This window comes from Balearica regulorum, chromosome 2 (assembly GCF_011004875.1).
Source record: "Balearica regulorum gibbericeps isolate bBalReg1 chromosome 2, bBalReg1.pri, whole genome shotgun sequence".
In the NCBI taxonomy this organism is placed as follows: Eukaryota; Metazoa; Chordata; class Aves; order Gruiformes; family Gruidae; genus Balearica; species Balearica regulorum.
The window spans coordinates 57,032,557-57,043,031 of NC_046185.1; positions in this window are offsets into that span (position 1 = coordinate 57,032,557).

Here is a 10,475-nt window from a genome sequence, read left to right on the forward strand (position 1 = left end):
CTTGAGAAAGTTACCTTCATGAACATCATTTGTTCTTTTAAACTCTTCTAAAGCATGGACTGTTAGATTCTGCAGTGCATTAAATGTGCCTAGCGTGTCACACATAAGCACAGCACATGGTTCTACTTATTGACCTTATTACTAGAAGAAAGTGGAAAGCAAGCCTTGCGTACAACACCAATGCAGATGGCCACCCTCAGATGAATTCACTGCCAGGCTGTTACCAAGTACCTCACAACTTGCGCTGTGTGCCTGGGACTTGCTGGCAGTGGTCTGAAGATGCCTTTCTGATTTCCAGATTTAAAACTGGAAACTGGTAGCTAATGTTTTGCTATCCGTGTAATTAATCTGGGAGGGGCCTTTCTTCTGATTTCTTTTTTTTTTTTTTTTTCCAGTGTGTCTATCAGCTGGCAGAAAATCTACTTCTCACTGTTTGAGAGGTGGTAATGAATATGTTATAAACTCCCCAAACTCAAATAGAGCTCAGAATGGTGGGCTCCTCATGTCATGAGACAACACAGAGAGAGAAAGACAGAGATGCACAAACACGGATCTCTCTCCATGTTGTCTGCTGGTGACTTACAGGATCCTGGCCATGAGCTGGGATTCAAATCAGAGTTTAGAGATTAATAGGCTAGGAAGGATGACCGATCCAATTTTGCCTTCAAGATTGTGGGATGGTAAATTTGCAGAGATTTGACTCAGAAACAGAGCACCTTTCTTTTATTTGGATCTTTCCTGAGATCTGTGAAGCAGAGAGTTCTTTCCTTCCTGATCCCCCTGGAGCACGTGGTAAGGAGCATAGCCCCAGGTGTCTCCCTGTCTCCCAGAGGCAGAGAGGGAACAGCAGGTCTCCTCTCTGACCTACTACCTCCAAAAAACTATGACTTTAGGAACTTTCTCCCATGCTATCCTGGTTCTAGAGGGCAAATCTTGGAGACCAGCCCCAGGAGCACAGTGATCTGCATGATGGTCTTGCTGCTTCACAGCAGCTTCTCTGGGAATGAAATAAGGCAGTGTAACAGGTGTCCTTCTGTTGGAGTATCCATGGTAAGACCAGAACTGTTTTGAAGCAAACATACAGAAGGCCTTAGTGATTGCTACAGCATAGTCACACAGAGGTTGTAATGCTTTCTCCATGTTTCTAGTTTGATGACAGTTAGTTTTGGATGCACACCAATAATTTCCTGTACTTGCAGGCTGTTTACCAAAGCAAGTTTACATATCAGCTCAGCTGGATTCAGTTGCCTCTGAAGAAGAAATTCTGTGTAGCCCGCACTAGTTGCTGGAGTAAAGTGGTTGTAAGCAAACTCTAGACAAAATTTTTTGAATCTGCTTTTTCTTTGAGCCCTACATTCATTTAAATGCATGTTACCTTATTGGAAAGATATTGATGGTTCTCTCTCCTGGTACTTGTCTCTTGTTCTTCTCTTTCTACTTCTTAAATTGATATAATTTCTAGATAGCTAGTCCTGGGAAGTGCTTAAATACAGGAATACTCCTACCTAAACACATATGCGAGTAAATAATGACCACACAATTCTCACATCCAAAAAATAATCTAAATTAGGTTGTTTGGAACCTAAAAGAGTCTGGGGCTCACAGTTTCAAGCATCAAGACAAAACTGTTTCACTTCAGCTACCAACCTTCCCTCTGTTTGCCATCCTGGAGCTCTTGGGAATCACCAAATTCAGCCAGGGCTGAGCCTCTCTTTTGCAGTCAAATCTCCATTAGTAGTTTTGGCAGTATTTGTGTGCACATTGCCAGTGTAGCATCCCTGTTGCTGTCACTGGGATCTTGGCCAGGCTGGGCAGTGCAGTATACAGTCCTTTGCGGTGGTAGTTGTGGTGGCAGCTTAGGAAATCACAACTTCTCTGAAGAGTTGGTTTCAGACCTGGAGTCTGGCCCTTCCTCTGGGAGCTCTGGGCCACATTCAGATCCCCATCATTACACCTTGCCCTGTTCTGTGTGGATGTAAAAAGCATCAGAGATTTTAGCCCTGCTGAGGATGGGTTTTGAAACATGTTTTATTGGTATGAATGTCAATAGGGAAGTAGCTGCTGCCATCCTGTTTTCTCAATGGTCATGGGTTAAACTACTGGTGATTTGTATTCTCCCTCCCAAGGCAACTCTCTATCACTTCATAAGGTCGGTAATAAAGAGGTAAGTGAAGGACACTTCATGCAAATCACCATAGTTCTCATCAGATGAATCTGTACTCTGTAGTGGCCCATCTTGTTCTGAGAGCTTGTTATTTTTAAATACTGTTTAGTAAAATATAGACTGGGAGTCTGGCACGTGGCATCTCCCCCAATCTGTCACTGTGTTTTGAGAGCAGGGTTGCCCCCTTTCTCTGAGGACTCAGCAGGTCATGCTGTGGTAGCCTCACCAAGGAGTGGGGGGACTCCTTTGGAGAAGAGTTCTGGTCCAGGTACTGCTTGTGCCTTCACCTACTGGCAGCTGAAAGCAAAATGACAGTTCATTTCTATTTGGAAAGTGCTTTGAGAAGCACTCAAAGTTGTATAGAAAATCAAACTGCTCATTGCCATCAAGCAGCACATCCAATTTAATTGAAAATCTGCTGGATTATTACCAGAAAGACTGGCCAAATTATCAAATTCCTGGTTCGTGGGAAATTCTGACATTTGGTTTTGTTCTGATTTGGAACAAACCCAGTTATTTCAAAATTGCCCGCAAAAGAGAAGTTTATAGGGAAAAAGTAGTAATAGGAAACAATGACGCATAGTATTTCCAAAATAAAAGATGCTCCCCAGGACGTGCTTCTTTCCAGCCTCGCTGCTGCCTCTTATGGAGTGGCACATGGAGCCAAGGCTGGGGCTGGGAGCTTACACTTTGGGACTGTTGACTTCAGCCAGGTCTCCCAGCACTACCAGGCTCCCGGTTCAGTGGCAGCAAGCCTACAATCCCTGCGTCCCAAGCAGCCCACCAGGCTAGCTGGTAGGAAGCCAGGCAGTTTTCCAGTGGAAAACTACCTGTGGTTTGATGTCGGTTCATTGAAACAGATACGTTTTAACACGAAACTTTCTGGCTCTGATGAATCAGTGTTTTCCAGTGAAATGACATGTCATGAGAAATCTCATGACCGGCTCTAATTGCCACTTTGATGACCAAAATCTTTATTGAGCAGAGTCCCATAACTTCCTGGCAGTCACCAAATATCTTGAACAGAAAAACAAACAAAAAAAGTGTATTGCATCTTGTACTCAATAACGATGAAATTTGCAGGGCCATTTCTGGGCAAGCATGGTATAAAGAAAGTTGCTGCCTTCAGGGCAGCAGTGCTGGGATCACACACACCTCTGTTTCAACCTTATTGCTGCTACATTAGCTTGCAACTGCCCGAGAAGCATCGTGTTCCTACCTCTGAGGAGAAGACAATGGACTCATTGCCCAATGAGGCACGTTGTCCAGGTCTAATTAGAAACAGGAACTCACTCACTAGAGAACTATTTATTCTTGTTCTTATAGCCCAAGATTTTAATAGTCTTTTTCATTGTTTTTATTATTATAATAGAGAAAGCTGTTTATTGATTTTTCTACTATGTGAGTGTTTGTATACACAAAGACCTGTCACTACTAATGAAATGGAGCCTCCTAAGACAATAATAAAAAATAATAATCTCAGTCAAGACTGAAATAATTGTGGCCAGAATCAGAAAAAATGTTCTTCCTTTCTGATCGTGCCGCCAGAGAGTTTCTGTGGTCTGACAGTGCTCCCACAATGTCTGTGGCTGGGAGAGGACTTATCTCCCTAGGCAGCAGAGTGCCTGGGCCCTTGCTGGAACTGCTGTTGGCTGGCTGCTCTCAGATGGATTCTCCCCTATGAGAGATGAATTTCTCCCTTGCTCTAAGCTCACCTCCATTTTGGGCAGCAGTCGATGTGGGCAGGTGTGGCAGAGGCAGGCTGGTGGCAGTCATGGCCAGGTCCCCCTGCTCAGACTCATGTGGTTCTGAGGAGTGATGATGCTGCAGAAGGACCACCAAATGGAAAGGACTACAGAAAGAACTGGAAGGGTACAAACCCAGATTATGCTTCCAGAAAAAGTTTTTGTTCCTGATTTTTATCATGGATCTAGAAACATGAACTAAACCCAGTTTTGTGTTCGACAGAAATTTGGGAATGACTGATAACTTCTTCTTCACCCCGATTTTGCTCTTGCAGTTTCCTTGCTTCCTTCCTTGCTTTCCAGATTCAAAACTGACTTGACCCTCAAATGTGAAACAATCCCCAGATCTCATTGAACATTGAACAAAACTTGCATCTCTGGAGAACAGCTCAATCTTTTGCAAATATGTCTAATGCCACTTTTCTGTTCCAGAAATGCTGGCATCTGCCAAGATTTCTTTCTAAAACTCTTCTTAAGAGTTGCAAAGACTCATGGCTGAAGACCACTTGGTAGATACAGGTCAGTACTGAAAACAGCTTACAATCACATTGTTTTCCAAGGAGCTCATCAAGATAGGAAGCAAAATTTCTCTTAGGGTTCCCAGCAGTAGCATCGGCATTTTGGAAAGGATATGAACGGACCACAGTAGCAAAATGTAGCAGTCCACAAGGACAGATTTGTTACTGAAATTAGTCTAACCACTTTTATAGTGATCAGGTCATTCTGCTTTGTAGTCAGTCTGCTTCCACTACTCCAACAGTCTCTCACACATCTATAACATAGAATCATAGAATCATAGTATCATAGAATGGTTTGAGTTCCATCTAGTTCCAACCCCCCTGTCATGGGCAGGGACACCCTCCACTAGACCACGTTGCCCAAAGCCCCATCCAACCTGGCCTTGAACACTTCCAGGGAGGGGACATCCACAGCTTCTCTGGGAAACCTCTCCCAGTGCCTCACCACCCTCACAGAAAATAATTTATTTCCTTATATCTAATCTAAATGTACCCTTCTTCAGCTTAAAACCATTGCACCTTGTCCTATCACCCCATGCCCTTGTAACAGTCCCTCTCCAGATTTCTTGTAGGCCCCCTTCAGGTACTGGAAGGCTGCTATAAGGTCTCCCCAGAGCCTTCTCTTCTCCGGGCTGAACAACCTTACCTCTCAGTCTGTCTTCATAGGAGAGGTGCTCCAGCCCTCTGATCAGCTTTGTGGCCCTCGTCTGGGCTCGCTCCAACATGTCCACGTCTCTCTTGTAGAGGAGACCCCAGAGCTGGACACAGTACTCCAAGTGGAGCCTCACGAGAGCAGGCTACATGGGGAGAATCACCTCCCTCAACCTGCTGGTCATGCCTCTTTTGATGCAGCCCAGGACACAGTTGGCTTTCTGGGCTGCAAGCATGCATTGCCAGCTCATGTTGAGCTTCTCGTCCACCAACACCCCCAAGTCCTTCTCCTCAGGGCTGCTCTCAAGCCATTCTCTGCCCAGCCTGTAGTTGTGCTCGGGATTGCTCCTTTGTGCTTGGGATTGCCCCAAGCTCAGTGTTCATGGAGGTGTTGCTTCATCTTCATCAACTTTTGTGTGGGTATGGGGTGAAGTGTCAATGCAGCTCAATCACTCCTATGCCTCCCCTGGAGTACTTATTTCCCCAGTAGGAAGGCATCTGAGTAACACTTCTCTGTGACAGAAGAAAGCCCTTTCTTTCTTTCTCTGTCCCTGCAAGGTCTAACTTTGAATGTTACTGTACAACCTGATGAACCAGAAATAATGGGGAAAGGGATAACTTTAAAAAGTGTTGGTTTGGTTTCATTAGGACTGCATAAGGTTGTTTAGGATTATATGCTCTGTCTCCATTTCTTTAGACACTACTACTGATAATAACAAGGTTGATTGTAGAGTGCCTTCTATATATAAATATGCCGGGATTGGTATATCTATATAACGGCTGTCAGTCGGTTGCATTGTCCAGGACTGCTTTATTAGTCCACGCCAAAATGTGCTGAAGAGAACCTAAAAACCTCCTGTGTATTTAAATGAGCTTTAGGTTGGCATGCACATGGCAGTTTTTCTGGAATTCTCACTAAGTAGTTTTCAGAGGACTTTCAGTGGGAATGGACTCCATGTTGATATCATTGTTAAAGGTGGATTTGACCTCTGGGACTAGGGGATCCATCCCCACTGGGCTGTTACAGCCCTCGGTAAAAGATCCCTCCTGTGCCAGGCACGCTGGCGTCCAGCCTGGCACCACCACCCATGGCCAGGAAGGGACCTGCATCTGCCATCAGTGGGGTCCTTACCATCTAAAGAGCCTTTGGGCCACACCACCTCTGTCTAGGCTCCCCCATCCATGAGTTTTAGGTAGTTGAGGAAGGGGCTCTGCCTTCTGCATCTTCTCTTGAATGGACTCTGTGGGCAACAGGGTTTATGTGGATACACCTAAAATCAGTCCCCAATGATCAAAACAAGTATTGCAGTCTGCTCTGAGATTATCCTAGTGCCCCATGTGCCACAGGGGATGGAGGTCATGCATTGGCTTTAAAATAGAGGCTTCTCAGATGGGGTCAATACATGGCATGGGATGTCAGATTTGTTTAGTTTTCTCCTATAAAACAATCCTTTTTCCTTTTAATATAGAAAAACCACCCATAATGAGTTGCAGGATTGTTATATGTATTGGGAAAACAAAACAGTCCTTTAAAGAGGGATTCACTGACAAATGCTAAAAGTCTTGGGTTCACTCTATGGAAACAGTCAGACTGATTCTCTGCTCAGAAGTTAATTGGTATAAATGATAGAAGAACCAGCCTCTTTCTTTCCTTGGCCTTATATTTCCATATATCTCCTGGATACAAATCGAGACATTGCACAATGGGTGTTTGGACCCATAATAAGGACAATTGTCCTTATTCCCCTCCCCTTTGCTAGAAGCGACGTCTGGAATACAGGTTGTAAATCAGGTCCCACAGTGATTGATCCATGTGCCAGCAAGTGAAGGGTAAAAAAAGCAGTATGGTTGAAAGGACATTAAAAAAGGGAAAGCAGACCATTACTATTTCTGAGCTCAAGGGAAAGAGCAGTTGAATCTGACACACTGGCCAATTCTGAGTAGCCCTGGCCTATCTAAAAGCGCAGACAAGTGTTATGCTCCCTCCTCCACAGCTGTGTGCCCCCTTGTAAGCAAGGAGCTGGCCCCATTTTCTGGTCCATGAACCTGGCACCCAGAGGTCTCATTCCTTTCAGGAACTTCTTTTGAACCTCTTTGCATGCTCTAAATCAACTCCTGTGTTTCTCTGGCTGTGAAATAACATATTGGCAGGGTAAATTTAATCTTTGCTCTCTCCGATGCCTTCATAAAAGCTGCTGATATGCCAGCCATACATTTGAAGCGCTTTCCCCCCCCTTATATTTTGCTGGGGGGAAAGTTTCTGTCGATTGCATAGTATTACTAGATGTAGAAAATTCATAGCTTAACTATTCTGACAGCTTAATTGGGTGTCAGAAGGTTCTATCCTGTTAATGTTTAAATAACAAGAACTGCTACTCAAGCAGGAAAGAGTTATAATAGGACAGCAGTATTTTAATTAAAATAAGGTGAAAATAAATACAGGAAGGAAACCCGCTGCTTATATTTACACATTTATCCACCATTATTTTATTGCAAAGCACTGTGTAGAACTGAAACAAACAAGGAAGATTCTTCAGACTCAAAGCATCTTTAGATATTGTCCATATAATTAAAATAATCTAGTATGGATGGCCGAAAGTAGTAATGAAATCGTTTGATAACCCTTACTGTCTGCACAGACCATAGTTGTTTCTTTCCCAGGAGACAGTTTCACCATTTCCTTTCTTTTGTTGCATATGCCTGGAAAACCCTCGTAAACCTCCTCGCCACCATAACATGCATACGTGCACACACGCACGCATGCACGCACACACATACAGAATCTATTTTATACTATTTTATACTATAAAGTATTGAAGGATTTGGTGTAACAGGGTTTTGTCATTACTTAGGTATCTCTGGTGCCATTGAGTTCACCTTTAAAAGGATGAAAAATGCTTTTGTTTCTGGGTATGACACAGTCCTTGTTTAATTACAGACATCAGCAAGCTTTCTGATCTGCCTCTTCCTTTATGCTGCTTCAGAAGCTCAAAAAGATCCTGATGATTCTTGAAGAAATCAAATAAGAATTCCCACTCCTATGATTTGATTATTTTTAAAGATTTCTACTTTCCCCACATCTGTTTCGTACCTGTTATTCCTTCTGTAACTGCTCCAAGATTGATTTAGCCTTCTGTCCCTCACCGCAAATGCATTTTTGTGCTGTGTGTTGTATGTTGTCACCACCAATACTTTCTTGACAAATATTTTGGTCACTTTGCATTCTTGGAAACATGCATTAATATTCAACAAGACCTAATAATGGTTCATATTGTGCCCTCATTTTCTCAGCAAAAACTTGTCTTGAATGGCTTGAAAATTTCTGCTGAAAGTATGATGGTTATGTCCAGCTACATAACTCTGAATGTTAAGATCATGTTATTTTCAATGTACTACTCTAGAGGTATTTTCTAATGACTATGCTTTTACTTCTCTGCATGTAGTTTGGCTCCAGGATAACAGTTCAGTTGTGTCCTCTTTGACTAGATCATCTGTGGTAGAAGTGACATTGTCTACCAGGCAGTGAAGGAGCTTTTTCTTGGCTTAGTCTGTTTTGCCATGCATGTCCTTTATTTAAGCCACTCTCCATATTAATTAAAATAATTGTCAGCAAGCAAAAATCAAGGCAATTATCAAATACATCAAAATGCTTGTACCCAAGCCTTTGTAAATGCCTATCAGGATTAGTATAATAAACCCAAAGTCTTGAGTAACATAGTACTCAAAGCATGACAAAAATCTACAGTATTCTTATTGGTTTCTTCATTTGCTGAAAACATGGGTCTTTTCTGACACATTTAACTTCAAAGAAGTTCCCTGCATTCCTATAGCCTGCTCCATTGCTGTCCATCCCTTCAACTTGCAGGCTGAGTAACTTGTTTTCTCATTGCTCTTAAATGGGCCTTGTAAAGTGATGTGATCTGGAGGTAGTTTGCCCCTTCACACACACTTTTAATCCACCTCAGGTGATCAGCAGCTGGAGCCTGCACCTTGTACTAACCCCTTGCTGTAAACCTCTTGGACACTGTTTTGTGTAGCCACTCATTTATTGTCTAGCTCAGACCTTAATTTCAATGGACGCAGTTTTATTAAGCTGTCAAACCCAGGTAGTAAGGTTACTTTCTTACCATGTCCAAGCAACCTGGATAAGCTAAGTCAGGGGATCCAGGGATCATTTTGACAGCTGAAGCAATAACCTGAATAGGCTCTGAAATGCCAGTTAAAACCTCTGATTATGCTTTTTTTCTTCATTGATACAATATTTTTCCTTTCTGTGCTGATGCAAGTCCATCTATCACATTTAGTTTTTGTCAAAGGCAAGCAGCTGATGTGAGCTTAAGGACTTATGAAAAATCCAAGGCTTCATGAAGACACCTGAAAACTGGTGAGCAGATTTATAGATAACAAAAAAATGAGAGGTCTGCAGGTGCTAAGGAAAAAATACAAGCCTGACAGTATTTACCTGCGTGCTTCAGATTGGTCACTCTACCAAGGACAGTCCAACTGCAGAAGAAGGCAAAGGTTGTAGGAACAAGTTGGAGAAATTAAAACAGGCATCCCCCTTACCTGCAGTTCAGAAAGGGGACGTATACACAAGCCTAAGAGTTTTACTTTCTGTGTACATTAGCCCAGGTCATTCAGAAAAGAAAGCCTTAACTCGTTCCCATCATTGTATGTTTATTACCACTCAGTACCTTGTGCTAGGAACACTTTTCTGAGCTGTGCCCACAGTCCAAGATCTCATGGGTGTCTTTGCTGATGGAGATACTTGCATCTGAGATGCTCAAAAACTCTTGCTACTGTGCCCCTGCTTCTCCTCCCAATGCTGTTGCTCAGTCCACAGCAGTGAGGAAAAGGTGGAGAAGATGTGACAGAAGTTGAAGTTGCCCTTCTAAGCCAGCCCTAAAGAGACCAGCTGAACTTAAACACCTGCTGTGTAGGAGCCTCATTTCCCAAGACAAATGATTTGGTTACCTATGTAAGGCAGTGCAAATATGCCTCTTCACTTCGCAAAGTGAGGAACTTCAAGATCAAAAATAACAGGGAGCTTTCAAAGGCAGCTCCTCCTGAAGCAAGGAAAGAAATGACATGTGGGGTTTCGTCACTCTGTAATCGAAGCATGGAGTGTGGAAGAGCCTTTATGGAGCCTCTGTAGAAGACAAGCACTCAGCCAGTGAACTAGACAAGTTGTTTCCTTGCTTCATTTTCTCTGAAATGCCTTTGTTTTGATACACTGTATTTGGCAGGAGAAAGGCCGTTGTCCCTTGTTGCTGCCACCCCCTATTCTCAAGGGAATTTGCAGGGTTTGGAGACTTCTTGGACTGGTTGATGTAGTCTCTGTTTTCTGCAAGGTACAAGGGGGAGCAGGGGGCTGCTGCAGGATTCCGCCATCAGATA